The following is a 13,578-nucleotide window of genomic DNA, read 5'->3' as shown; positions in this document are numbered from 1 at the left end:
CTACTATAAACATTCCAGTACATGTATTTTGGCGAACATATGTATGCATTTCTATTGAGTATATATATCTAGGAGTAGGCATTCAGCTTTGGTAGATACTGTCAAATATTTTTCTGAAATGGTTGTAAGAATTTGCACTACTAGCATTGCATGAGGGTTCTCATTATTTCACATTCTCATCAACTTTTGGTTTTTCCTTTCACTTTTGCTTTAGCCATTCTGATGGATGTTAGAGTAGCATTTTTATGACTATATAGTGTTCTATTGTATGGATATGTACTATCTTTTATAGACAGGAGTCCCTATCGTTGTGCATTTAGATTGTTTCCAATCTTTCTTTGAAAAAATACAAACAATACTTACACTAATACTTTTGTAGACATACTTTAAGTCTTGTGATACATGTTCCCATACACGATTGAAAAATAACAAGTGTGTTTCCCTGAAACATTATGAAAATGAGTTATAATTTTTGCAACTTCATCCAGTTACTAAGCAAAAGATAGTCTCTCATATTTTTACTTTAAATTTTTTTTATTTCCTGAGAAAGTTGAGCATTATGTTTATTGCAAATTTTTATATTGGTAATTTGTATATATTTAATAAATCACCTAGTCTCATCTTATGCTCATATTTCTATTGAAGTATATGTGAATATCTTAAGCCCTTTTATTAACCCTTTTCTGGTTATATATGTTATAAACTTTCCTTATTTGTCTTTCAATTTTATAAAAAATTAACTTTTTATATAGTCAAGTATATGTTTTATGGCTTTTGCGTTTGGTATCATGCTTTAAAAGGCCTACTCATACTTTCAGCTTTTTCATTCTGCTCTGTTCTTCCCCAAAGTGCATGTGTATGTGTACATATATACATGTATGTCTATTCAAATTTTCCCATAAAAACATGATACAGATAGCCCTCCATATCCCTGGATTCAACCAACCAAGAGAATTCAACCAGCCATGTATCAAAAATATTAAAACAACAAAACAGTAAAAGATAACAATACAACAATACAAAATAATACAAATAAAAAACAATACAGTATAACAACTATTTACATAACATTTACAGTGTATCAGGTATTATAAATAATCTAGAGATGATTTAAAGTATATGGGAAGATGTGCATAGGCTATATGTGTGAGAGAGTGTATGTATGTTTACATATATATATATGTAAGTATATATATATACTTGAGTTTTTCCCATAATGTTCAATTTCCTCTGGAAAGAAAATGTAAACTTGCTTCCTCTATGCTATATCATCATCTTATTCTCAAATTCCCTTCAAAACCAAACTTTTTAATTAGTAGGGTAACACACTGCTTCCATTTTCTTACTTTCTGTTTATGCCTCAAATCCTCTGAGGCTGATATCTATTCCTTCCTGCCGTGGCAAAAGTCATCAATAATTTGTTGTGAGTTTTTTCCCTTACTCTGTAGTAGAGTTTCCCTAATCTATAGTGTTTTCCCCAAGTGACTTATTCACTAATTACTTCATGTTCTGCCAGTTCCAATTACTTTCTATCTTTGTGACAACGTATATCTCTTCTGTGCTCTGAGTGTATCTAATTTTTGCTGGATATGAACCCTGCAAAGTCAAATTGGGGAAATTATCTTTTCCTGAATCTACACTTCCTATTTTGGTGAAAATGATGCACCTCTTTAGTCATTATAAGCCAGAATTTTGGATGTCATCTTAGATTCTTTAATTTTCCTTGTCCTCTACCTCTCCTTGCTGACTGAGTCTTAGGAATTTGTCCCTTCATTTCTATTTCACTGATTCTAGCTTAGTTCAGGTCTTTATCAACCCTTTTGAGGATATCTACAACAGTTTCTTAGCCATTCTCCCTGCCTTCAATTTCCCTAGTCGATCTTCCAAATCTAATCTAACTCCCTGCTTAAAATTATCTTTATGGTGCTCCATTGCATAGACGATAAAAATCTATTCTTAGCCTGACATATAAGATGATTTGGCCCCTTTATCTTGTTTCATTTTTTTCCCCTATCACTTCTTAAAGTACTTTTCAAGGCACAATAAGACTTTGTTATTACTATGATTGCACCAACATTGCTACTGACTTTAACACCCAAAATTTTTGTATACAGAAGTGTACCCTAAACACAAAATGAGTCTTTCTGTACTGCTAGCTAATGTTTACTAAGATCTTACAAATTACTTCTTTTATTAGTTTGGAAAAAATATGGGGTTAGTTCAATGCTAAATCAAAATTGTTCGTCTCTTTTCTGCTTAAGATAATCTATAGTAATACCTTACATTAGTATGGATTATTAAAGATTTACTGTACATAATCCTTCCATTATTTGATTTTATAGAAACATCTCAAAGGAATTAACCCAAGGGTAAAATACTACCCATACGTAATTTCCAACATTTTGATCAGATTCTACTGGGTAAGTATATATATATATTTTAAACTATAATTCCTATAATCTGTGCAACAAACCCCCATGACACAAGTTTACCTATATTACAAACCTGCGCATGTACCCCTGAACTTAAAAGTTAAAAAAAAAAAGTATATGTCCACGCCATAGAAGACAAAGAAACACCGTAGAAATTTTCTAGGTTAGAGGCAGAGTAAAAGACATAACAACTAAATGCGAGACCTGATATATATATATATATCAACTAAATCCAAGACCTGATATATATATATATATGACTGCAAAAGCATCTCTACTGACCCCAGAGAATGGTGTGGCAACTATTGTTTACAATTTTTATTTAGTATTTATTTCTAATATAAGATCGGGAAAATAGCATCAAAATACAGCTGCTTTGTAGTCAAGAAGACTAATTATGTCCCTGGAAATAATTACAACTGTGTACTTCACCTTCAGGCCAGAGTTTACTTATTATATTAATAAGAAACAAATACTGCAAGTGAGTCTTGTGAGCCTAACTCAAAGACACAAGATTAAATGATTAGTTTTACAGAATGAGAATATACTGATGCAGTAATGTATATCCATTGGTGGCATTGCCATTAGCATTGGAGGCAAGTGTCCATTTCACAATAGATGGTGTCCTAAGTTGGACTGCTTCTTTTTTTTTTTTTTTTTTTGATATGGAATCTCACTCTGTCTCCCAGGCCGGAGTGCAGTGGTGCAATCTCAGCTCAGTGCAACCTCCACTTCCTGGGTTCAAGCAATTCTGCTGCCTCAGCCTCCCAGGTAGCTAGGATTACAGGCATGCACCACAACACCTGGCTGATTTTTGTATTTGTTTTCAGTAGAGATGGGATTTCACCATGTTGGCCAGGCTGGTCTCGAACTCGTGACCACAAGTGATCCACCTGCCTCGGCCTCCCAAAGTGCTAGGATTACAGGCATGAGCCAACATGCCTGGCCGTACTTTTTAACTATGTCTTGCCTCATTTGGTTCCTGGATAAATCTGGTTTTTCAGTCTTCTCATCCATTCCATATGTACTCAATCTAATAAATTCATTTTCTGCTTAAATTGACTAGCATCAGTTTTTATTTTACATTTTTGCAACTGACAACCCAGACTAGTACAGGTCCTAAAGGGGACTCTAATTCACAAGTCCTCCCAAGAAAGGCAGGTAGCAAGGTATCTTATTTGTATGTGTCTGATAGGGCTCCCAAGAAACCAGTGGAAGGTACTCTTAGGATTGATAGTTAAAGTCTTAGGCACAGGAATCAAGGAACCTAAGACTGAGTGACAGAGGAATGTTTTTACATGGGAGAACTCTGAGATAGAGTGTTAGAAATTCCTTAAGGAGGTTAGTAGGAAATATTTTCCAAGAATAAAACTGACAGAGGATTAATATCCAGAATAAAGAGCATTTTATAAGTCAACATAAAGAGACTAAACGTGAAATAGAAAAACATAGCAAAGGATATAAATGGATAAATTACTAAATATGAAATTTAGATGATCAATTAACATATGAAAATATTTTATTTCACTAGTGATCAGTGAAATATGATTTAAAATGAGGTACCTTTTTTAATTCACCAGATTAGCAAAGATGAACAAGTCACGTAGTATCACATATGACAAACATGTCAAATGTAAATTGGGATAGCCATTCCTGAGACAATTTGGTTATATCAGTTAAAATGAAAATGGGCATAAACTGTGACCCAGGAATTCCACTGTTAAGTATCTTCTGAGTAGAAACACTTATACATGTTCAAAAGGAAGTATGTATCAAAAAAAGACATACTGGTGAGGATGCAAAGACATGGGAGCCCTCAGACATTGCTGGTGGAAATATAAAATGGTACAGCTGCTTTGGAAACAGTTTTGCAGTTTCTTAAAATGTTAAGCATCAGATTGCCATACCCAGCAATGTGCACTTCTAGAAAAATAGCCAAGAGAACTAAAAACACTCCTCCACACAATAATTTGTACTTGAATATTCATAGCATCATTATTCTTAGTTGCTATACAGTGGCAACAATTGGTGAGTAAAGAGAATGTTGTTTATCCTACAATTCAATACTATTCAACAATAAAAAAGAACAAGGAATCAATACATGCTGCAACATGATAAACCTCAAAAACATGCTAATGAAAGAGGTGAGACACAAAAGACCACACATTGTGTGATTTCATTTATATGAAAAGGAAAGGCAAATCTGTAGATACAGAAAGTAGACTGATGCTTGCTCAGGGATAGGGGTGAGAATGGAAAATGACCACAAATGGGACTGAGGCTCCTTTTTGGGATGATGAGAAAAATGATACAGTATTAAATTATGGCAACCATTTCATAACTTATTAAAAATCACCGAATTTTACATTTAAAACTGGCAAAATTTGTGGTACATAAATTATCTCAATAAAACTTAAAATGATTAATAGCTAGGGACTTTATAAACATTACTGTAACCTGGGATGGTAGACCAACACTTGTAGGAAGGATAGCTGGAAGAAATCAGGCATGTCATGTTAGGAGAAACAAAATGGAAACAGAAAGAAATAGACATGAACATGATGTCCATTATTGAATTATTTGTAATATTGGAAACTAGAAATAACCTGAAAGCCCATCAATAAAGAAACAGGTAAAATATAGTACATTTGAAAAAAGTAATTTGCAAAATATGTAGAGCATGATACCATCCAGGCAAATTAGAAAAGTAAAGCAGTATATGTTTTCCACATAAACATGTATGTAAAAGTATAAAAAAGACATTTGAATGTTATAAGCAAATTCAGAACAGTGGTTGTTTCTAAGGGCAGAGAAGGAGAATCAGGATGTGGATAGTAATCAGGAGGGCCTTTAGTGTTATTTGTAGTGTTCTTTTTTTGTTGTTTTTACAAATGTATGGGGTAACATGAATTTTGTTACATGTATGTAATTTATAGTGATCAAGTTAGGGTATTTAGAGTGTCAATCACCCAAGTACAATATACTTTTGCTTACTTACCCTACTCTGCTATCAAACATTGAATATATTCCTTCTATCTTACTGTATGGTTGTACCGTTTAATTCACTTCTCTTCAGCCTCACCGTCCCCCTCCCCGCTCCGTCCTAGTCAGCCTTCCCAGTCTCTGCTATCTATCTTTCCGTTCTCTTCCTTCATGGGATCAAATATTTTAGCTCCCACATATAAATGAGAACATGTGATATTTGTCTTTTTGTGCCTGGCATATTTCAGTTTAAATAATGACCTCCAGTTCCAGCCATATTGCTGCAAATGACAAGATTTCATTTTTTTATGGCCAAGTAATATTGCGTTCTGCATATATACCACGTATTCTTTATCCATTTATAAATTGGTGAACATTTAGGTTGATTCCATATCTTTGCTATTGTGAATAATGCTGCAGTAAACACACAAGTGCAGATATTCTTTGATACACTGTCTTCTTTTCCTTTGGGTAGATACTCAGTAGTGGGATTGCTGGATCATATGATAGTTCTGATTTTAGGTTTTCGAGAAATCTCCATACCATTTTCCATAGTGGCAGTACTAATTTACATTCTTACAAAAATGTATAAGAATTCCCTTTTCTCAACATCATTGCCAATATCTGCTACTTTTTTTTTTAATAGCCATTCTGACTGGAGTAAGGTGGTATCTAGTTAAGGTTTTGATTTGAATTTCTCTGATGATTAGTGATGTTGAGCATTTTTCATAAACCTGTTGGCTGTTTGTCTGCTTTTGCAAAATGTCTACTCATGTCATTTACCTGCTTTTTAATGGGATTATGTTTTTCCTATTAAGTTTTTTGAGTTTCTTGTATATGCTGGATATTAGTCCCCTGTTGCATGAGTAGCATGCAGGTATTTTCTGCCATTCAACAGGTTGTCTCTTCACCCTGTTGATTATTTTTTTTTCTGTGCAGAAGCTTTTTAGTTTAATTTAGTTTCATTTGTCTATTGGTGTTTTTGTTGCCTGTATTTTTGAGGTCTTAGTTGTAAATTCTTTGCCTAGGCTGGGCGCGGTGGCTCACGCCTATAATCTCGGCACTTTGGGAGGCCGAGGTGGGCAGATCACCTGAGGTCGGGAGTTCGAGACCAGCCTGACCAACATAGAGAAACCCTGTCTCTACTAAAAATACAAAATTAGCTGGGCGTGGTGGTGCATGCCTGTAATCCTAGCTACTTGAGAGGCTGAGGCGGGACAATCTCTTGAACCCAGGAGGCGGAGGTTGCGGTGAGCCGAGCTCGTGCCATTGTACTCCAGCCTGGGCAACAAGAGAGAAACTCTGTCTCAAAAAAAAAAAAAAAAAATTATTTGCCTAGAGCAATGTCCAGGAGAGTTTTTCCTAGGTTTTCTTCTAGTATTTTTATAATTTGTGGTCTTACATAGTCTGTAATCCATTTTGAGTTGATGTTTCTATGTGGGGAGAAATAGGGTTCTAGTTTCATTCTTCTGCATGTGGCTATTCAGTTTTCCCAGGACCATTTATTGAAGAGAGTGTCTTTTCCCCAGTGGAAGCTCTTGTCAGGTTTGCCAAAGATCAATTGGCTATAAATATGTGGCTTTATTTCTGGGTTCTCTGTTTAGTTCCATTATGTGTCTTTTTTTATACCAATACTGTGCTGTTTGGGTTACTATAGCCTTCTAATATACTTTGAAATCAGGTAATGTGATGCCTCCAGCTTCGTTCTTTTTGCTCAGAGTTGCTTTGGCTATTTGGGCTCCTTTTAGGTTGCACATGAATTTTAGAATTATTTTTTCTAATTCTGTGAAGAATGATGTTAGTATTTTGATATGATTACGTTGAGTCTGTAGATTGCTTTGGGAAGTATGGTCATTTTTAACAGTACTAATTATCCTAATTCATGAGCGTGGATGTTTTTTCATCTTCAATTTCTTTTATTTGTGTTTTATAGTTTTAAATGCAGAGCTCTTTCACCTTCTTGGATAAATTGATTCCTAGATATTCTTTTTGTAGCTATTGTAAATATGATTGGCTTTATTTCTTTCTCAGCTAGATCATTATTGGTGTATAGAAATGCTACTGATTTCTGTATGTTGATTTTGTCTCCTGCAACTCTACTGAATTCATCCATCAAATCAGGGAGTTTTTGGTGAAGTCTTTGGTTTTTCTAGGTATAAGATCATATCATCAGCAAAGAGGGACAATTTGACTTCCTCTTCTCCAATTTCGATGCCTTTTATTTCTTTCTCTTGCCCGTTTCCTCTGGCTAGGACTTCCTGCACTATGTCAAATAATAGTAGTTAGAATGGGCATCCTGGTCTTGTTCTATTTCTTAGAGGAAAGGTTTTCAACTGTTCCCCATTTAGTATGATGTCAGCTGTGGGTTTGGCATGTATGGCTTTTATTATTTTGAGATATGTTCCTTCTCTGCCTAGTTTGTTGAGTTTTATTATGAAGGGATGTTGAGTTTTATTTTTCAGATGTCTTTTCTGCATCCATTGAGATAATAATGATTTTTTTCTGTTGATGTGGTGCATCCCATTTATTGATTTGCATATGTTGAGCCATTCTTGCATTCCTGGAATGAATCCCACTTGATTGTAGCTTATTATCTTTTTGATGTGCTATTGGATTTGGTTTAATAGTATTTTGTTGAGGATTTTTGTGTCTGTTCAGCAGGGATGTTGACCTGTAGTTTTCTTTTTTTGTTCTCTGTCAGGTTTTGGTATCAGATTGATGCTGACCTTGTAGAGTGAGTTAGGGAGAATTCCTTCCTCTTTGATCTCTTGGAATAGCTTCAGGAAGATTGGTATTAGTTATCCTTAGTACATTGGGTAGAATTCGGCTGTAAATCCATCCAGCCTTTGTCTTTTCTTTATTGAGATACTTTTTATTACTGATTCAGTCTCTCTGCTTGTTATTGAACTATTCAGATTTTCTATTTCTTCCTGATTTCATGTTGTATGTTTCCAGGAATTTATCCATTTTCTCTAGCTTTTCCAGTTCGTCAGCATTTAGTTGTTCATAATAGTCTCTGATGATCTTTTGTATTTTTGTGATATCAGTTGTAATGTCTGCTTTTTCATTTCTGATTTTGTTTATTTGCATCTTCTCTTTTCTTGGTTAGTGTAGCTAGCAGTTTATCAATTTTGTTTGTCTTTTCAAAGAACTAAACTTTTGTTGATCATTTATGTTGTTTTTAAAGCCTCTATTTCATTTAATTCTGCTCTGACTTTGTTTCTTTTCTTCAGCTAATTTGGGGTTTAATTTGTTCTTGCTTTTCTATTTTCTTGAAGTATATTGCTATATGTTAATTTGTAATCTTTCTACTTTTTTGATAATGGGCATTTATTGCTGCAAAACTTCCCGTGATGACTGTGCTCCCAAAATGGCACCTTGCTGCAGCTGTTCATGCTTAGGTGGGAGTGTGTGAGCCAGCAGGAATTCCTTGTCTGATGCAATGCCTTCACACAATCTCCAAGTCAGCAGCCATGCTAGTTTCAGCATTCCTGTTGGTAGAGGAGTTCTACTGAGGTTTAGTTCACAGCAGTCCGTGGCAGAGATGTGAACTGCTAAAGTTCCGTCACTTATGCTGTCCCTGTAATATGGAGCCCTTCTAGGCTCCCAGCCAATCTTGACCAAGCGGGCCACTTGCTTCCTTTCCTTCTGTGCCTTAAATGTTCCCTGTGTGTTCTCCATTGTACTCTAGTGTTCTTTCCTAGATGTTCTATTTATAGTATGATTATCTATTCATAATTGTGGTTCTTCTTTCTGGAGAGAGCAGGTGTCTCACATCTCTAGTCAGCCATCTTGTACCAAAATCCCATTATTTGTAATTTTCTAAATAGATAATAGATAATATATTCAAAATGTGTACATTTTAACATTACAGACAGAAATATGGACTTGAAGCAAATATTCCAAAATATCAATAATAGTATTTCTGGGTGCTGGGAATAAGAGTGACAAAAGAAAAAATCTAAGAAACAAATATAAAACAGCCATCATTCTCTTTGGTTACCTAATATAAAGCTTAAAGTGAAGAAGAAAGCCTGGAAAATGGCATTGCAGACCTGAGAACAGCAGAAAGAGTGAAACAACAGCTCCCCACCAAGGACACTGACCTTTGAAACACAGCATCAGTGACTACAGTAGGAAAACCCAGGGCTCTGCTTGGAAACAGAGGGGACTTAAGGATCACTTATAATAATATTTACTTCTTCAGTTGAGGAAGGTGGGAAGTCATTTCTGTTGTTACCTAGCAGCTCTTAGAGATGAGTTTATATACCAAAAGTAGTTGACATATGTATCAAAAGTAGGATAATCTAAGAAATACTCTTGTTTTTGGAATATGTATTTAATGAGTTTCTTTCAGTTGCAAGAAGCAGAGACCCTATTCAAACTGATTGAAACAGAAAGGAAGTAATTTTTTAAGGTAACTTCAAAGTTCGAGTGGTGAAACAGCATTTAGGCATTGCAGTATCCAGGACCTCAAATGATGTCATTAGATTTATATATTTTTCTCCCTCTTTCTGTGTTTGTCTCTCTGCCTCTGCCATATCTTTCTGTGTCTTACAGTATGAATATGATTTTGTTCATTGTTCAGAAGCTGGAGCTGGAAGTGACTGAAATACTTCTGAGAAACCTTATTTCCATGACCATGCTTGTCATCAGAAATACACATTCAAATATCATAGAAGAGCATCTAGTGGGGAGAACTTTATTTTTATCCAAAACTTTAAGAACAAGGAGTCCAGGAAATATATTTTATAGCTTTCCAACCTATCCAACTATTAAAGAAGGAGAATGGAAGGGACATTGAATGAACCAATTGGCAATATCCAGCATGGTCCACTCTTTTGGCTATTCATCACCTATTTATACCCTTCTACTGATGCTTTCAAAGAATGGCAATTACACTATGCTACAGCTAACTTAATGCTACTGTCCTTGATATAAATGAAAACACTCAACTTCTACCCAAAAAGAGAGATCTAAAAATCCATCAGCCCCATATCAATTTCTAGATGATATTCACTCATATCATTTAGCCATAATATCACCTTGACTTTCCGCAGCCCTGGTACTAAATTCCTGGGGAAAGGCAAGAAGGAAATTGATGTGTTTATACATACACACATACATAGGCACACATATAGCATAGCAAGGTGGCATTTATGGGTAGCTGCTATAGTCCTTGTTCTGTTTGAAAGTTGCTGTAAATTTCCCACTGCAGCATATAAGTGTAGAAGGGATTCTTTTTCAGGGTAGTAGTTTAGACCATCATTCTTGAATCATTGAATCTTGAATCATTGAGACCTTGGTAGTGTTTCCTATGTTGGAATACTGAAGTCTTCTCTGTTTTTATACTCAATATGCAAATTACAAGAAAGTACCCCACCTCCATCTATAACACAACTTTATGTCTCAGTAATAACCAGGATTAATCACTCAAACAGAAGTAACTTTCCTTTTTGGCCTGTATTTTTCAGTGAAATGTGACCAGAATGCCCACCTGGCACTCTAAACTTCTGGTTCAAGGGATTAATTGTTACAGGTACTCCCCATACATGAAGAGTACTTCTAAATTCATATTTCTTGAAGAGTACTTCCAAGGATATTAAAATTTCTCAACTGTTAGAGTCCGAAGTTACAGAGACAAGAAGTAGAAAATTTTCAAATGGGTAACTTATGATACTATAGTTCATTAATTTTAACATACATACTTTTGTCTCACATTTTAGTGTATTCGAAATTAGGATGCTTCCTAAAATGATTACGTCAGTCAGGCAATTCTTGTGATGTGCTTGTTATTGTCTATATACGCACAAACATGAAAATGAGTATCAGCAGGTTGGAAGAAAATATAGGAGATGGTAGTAGGGCACCTCAAAAAATACTGTATCAATATTTTTGATATAAAGAACAACAATTGTGTAAAAACACACAATAATGACTGTGCATCAAAAAATAGTCTGGAAGAGTCAGACTATGAATATGAAAGCATTTTAGGAATTTCTTAACAAATTTAAAATTTTTTTTCACTTTATATGTGTACAAGAGTGATATTAAAAAGTTATGTCTAAATAAATCAAAAATAGTTCTCTCTTAATAGGGAAAAAATTTATAACTGACAAAGTATCTCATAGTTGAATTGCTGTACGTTTTTCTTTTTTTTTCTTAGTAGTACATGATATAATGGTGATTTTTATAATTGATAGTCATAGATTCAGTGAAATAGGGTGGTGATATCTACCACTCCCATCTCCACCTTCTGGTTCCCAGATGCTTGTTTTTTATGGTTGAAGAAACACCAGGTAATTGTCCCTGAGAAGTTTCTTTTGTATATGAGCTACAAGATTTCAAGACTTTTCAAATCTTGATCTTAGGTAACTTTTAAAGTAACAATAATCACTAATAGTTTATCTTTAATGTTGTTGTACTAGCTATCACGAGTTTTATGTATCTTTGTTATTGTTACTATTTTGTGTCAATTGCCAAGAGACTTAAACATCTTTTCTAACATGTTCATATTCTCTTGATTAATTACATTATGAAACAACATGCCTATTCATTATTTTTATTTGGAATTTTTCCTTTTTTCATGATCTAGTGTATTATACAAAATAACTTGAATTCACTTTTCTATATAGGAACATTTTTATTGATTTTATGTCTCATCTTTATAATCTGTTTCATATTTCATTATGTTTCTTCTAAATTTATCTTGTTTTTTAATACATAAATTTGAAGATGAAAAAGGAGGTACTCATATACATTCATATATTATACATATATATTCATATACGTATATATGTACACATTCAAATCACAAGTCTGTCATTGTTTACTTTTTAATTGAGAAATCCCCAAACTTCTTGCCAATTGTAGCTAAAACTGTACATTACCCCTCAACTTTCCCTTATCCAGATCTCTAAAATGCCTGGTGCCACTCCATTAGCACCTGTCATAATGGAAAGTGTGAAGAAGGGGAAGTTGGAGAGAAAAGAGACAGCAATCTCAACCAATTGCTATTAAAATATCTTACTTTTGCAAGTCTTACAAAAGCATGTGTCCTTGTGAACACAATGCTAGAATCTCTCCCAGGGTATTAGAAGGGTTGCCTGTACTTGAGAGGTCCTGAAATTTAATCTCTGTTAGCTTCACAGTAAACCTGCTGTGGCCATCAGATTTCAGTTCTCTTTGTGAGAGAAGGCCTCTCCTCTGGCTGGCCATTTATGATTCCCTTGCCCACACTCTCTTTTCTGGGGTCTATAGGACGTAAATATATTTTCCCTGCTATTCCAAGTTGAGCCCCCTCTCAACATAATGCTTTTCACTCTGCCACTGTGCAGAGGTGGTTTTATCTACCATTTAGTACCTTTACATTTTGTACATTTGGTGAGTCCCCCCAAAACAGTCTCTAACTCTTATAAACCCTAGCAGATAGGGTACATGTTAAGTCTGAGTGGTTCCCTTGAAGCCCCTCAGTTGATTTGAGGTAAGGGTGACCTCCTTCCCTGAATGTGTTGCATACCTCATAACTCCTCCAAAACAATTCTCTCCAGCACTCTTCAACCTCTCCCTCTGATGTAAATTGGCTAATGTTGGCAGATCTGGCTTTAAAATCTTGTTTCTGTGGGTGGTTTTATTTTTCATTTGGGAAGGCTGGTCACCTGATAGAAAAATAAAAATAACCATGTTAAGACAAATTGGTGTTTTAGCTGTCTGCTGAATTGCTTTCGGCCTTCAGTTTTCTCTTTGAAATCTTATACTCAATTGAGCAAATGTTTCTCAGTTGAGGGTTTATGTGTTCTAAGTCCTGTGATAGGTACTAGGAATGCAGAGATAAACAGATCCATTGTAAACAGTCAAATGTAATAGAAGAATCATATGGCTAATCTGCCATATATTAAGTCACAGTGTCTAAACTCCATTAAACCAACTCAATATAAGAACAACTGTTTTCTTAAAAGTTATATGAGATTTTATAAAAGATTTTACCTTGCCATTATATAGTAATTATGATTGAACTTACCAAATTAAATGTAATGTAACGTTTACTAGTATTTTTCCATTAAATTGTTAGTGAATTAAAAGGACGTTTTGGAATTATATGGGGGATCTTTGGAAGACTTAATTTTTTCATGGGTTGTATAAATAGATTTATGAGAGAGGGAAA

General features: G+C 34.6%; 1 protein-coding gene across 3 annotated transcripts in view; it reads left to right on the top strand.

The window, feature by feature from the left end:
- Window positions 1-13,578, top strand: part of PRKACB (protein kinase cAMP-activated catalytic subunit beta) — a 157,295-nt gene that overhangs the window by 34,061 nt on the left and 109,656 nt on the right. Inside the window, exon 1 of one of the 3 annotated variants that reach the window (XM_063653621.1) lies at window positions 2,402-2,420. The exons of the other annotated variants lie outside the window; for them this stretch is intronic. The gene's annotated coding sequence lies outside the window, so the exon portion shown is untranslated. Of the gene's footprint in view, window positions 1-2,401; window positions 2,421-13,578 lie in introns of those variants that run through there. 3 annotated transcript variants of the gene reach the window in all.

The sequence above is a fragment of the Pongo pygmaeus genome, chromosome 1, assembly GCF_028885625.2.
Source record: "Pongo pygmaeus isolate AG05252 chromosome 1, NHGRI_mPonPyg2-v2.0_pri, whole genome shotgun sequence".
Classification (NCBI taxonomy): domain Eukaryota; kingdom Metazoa; phylum Chordata; class Mammalia; order Primates; family Hominidae; genus Pongo; species Pongo pygmaeus.
The sequence above is the reverse complement of the archived record's forward strand: the minus strand, read 5'-3'. Positions and strand labels throughout refer to the sequence as shown.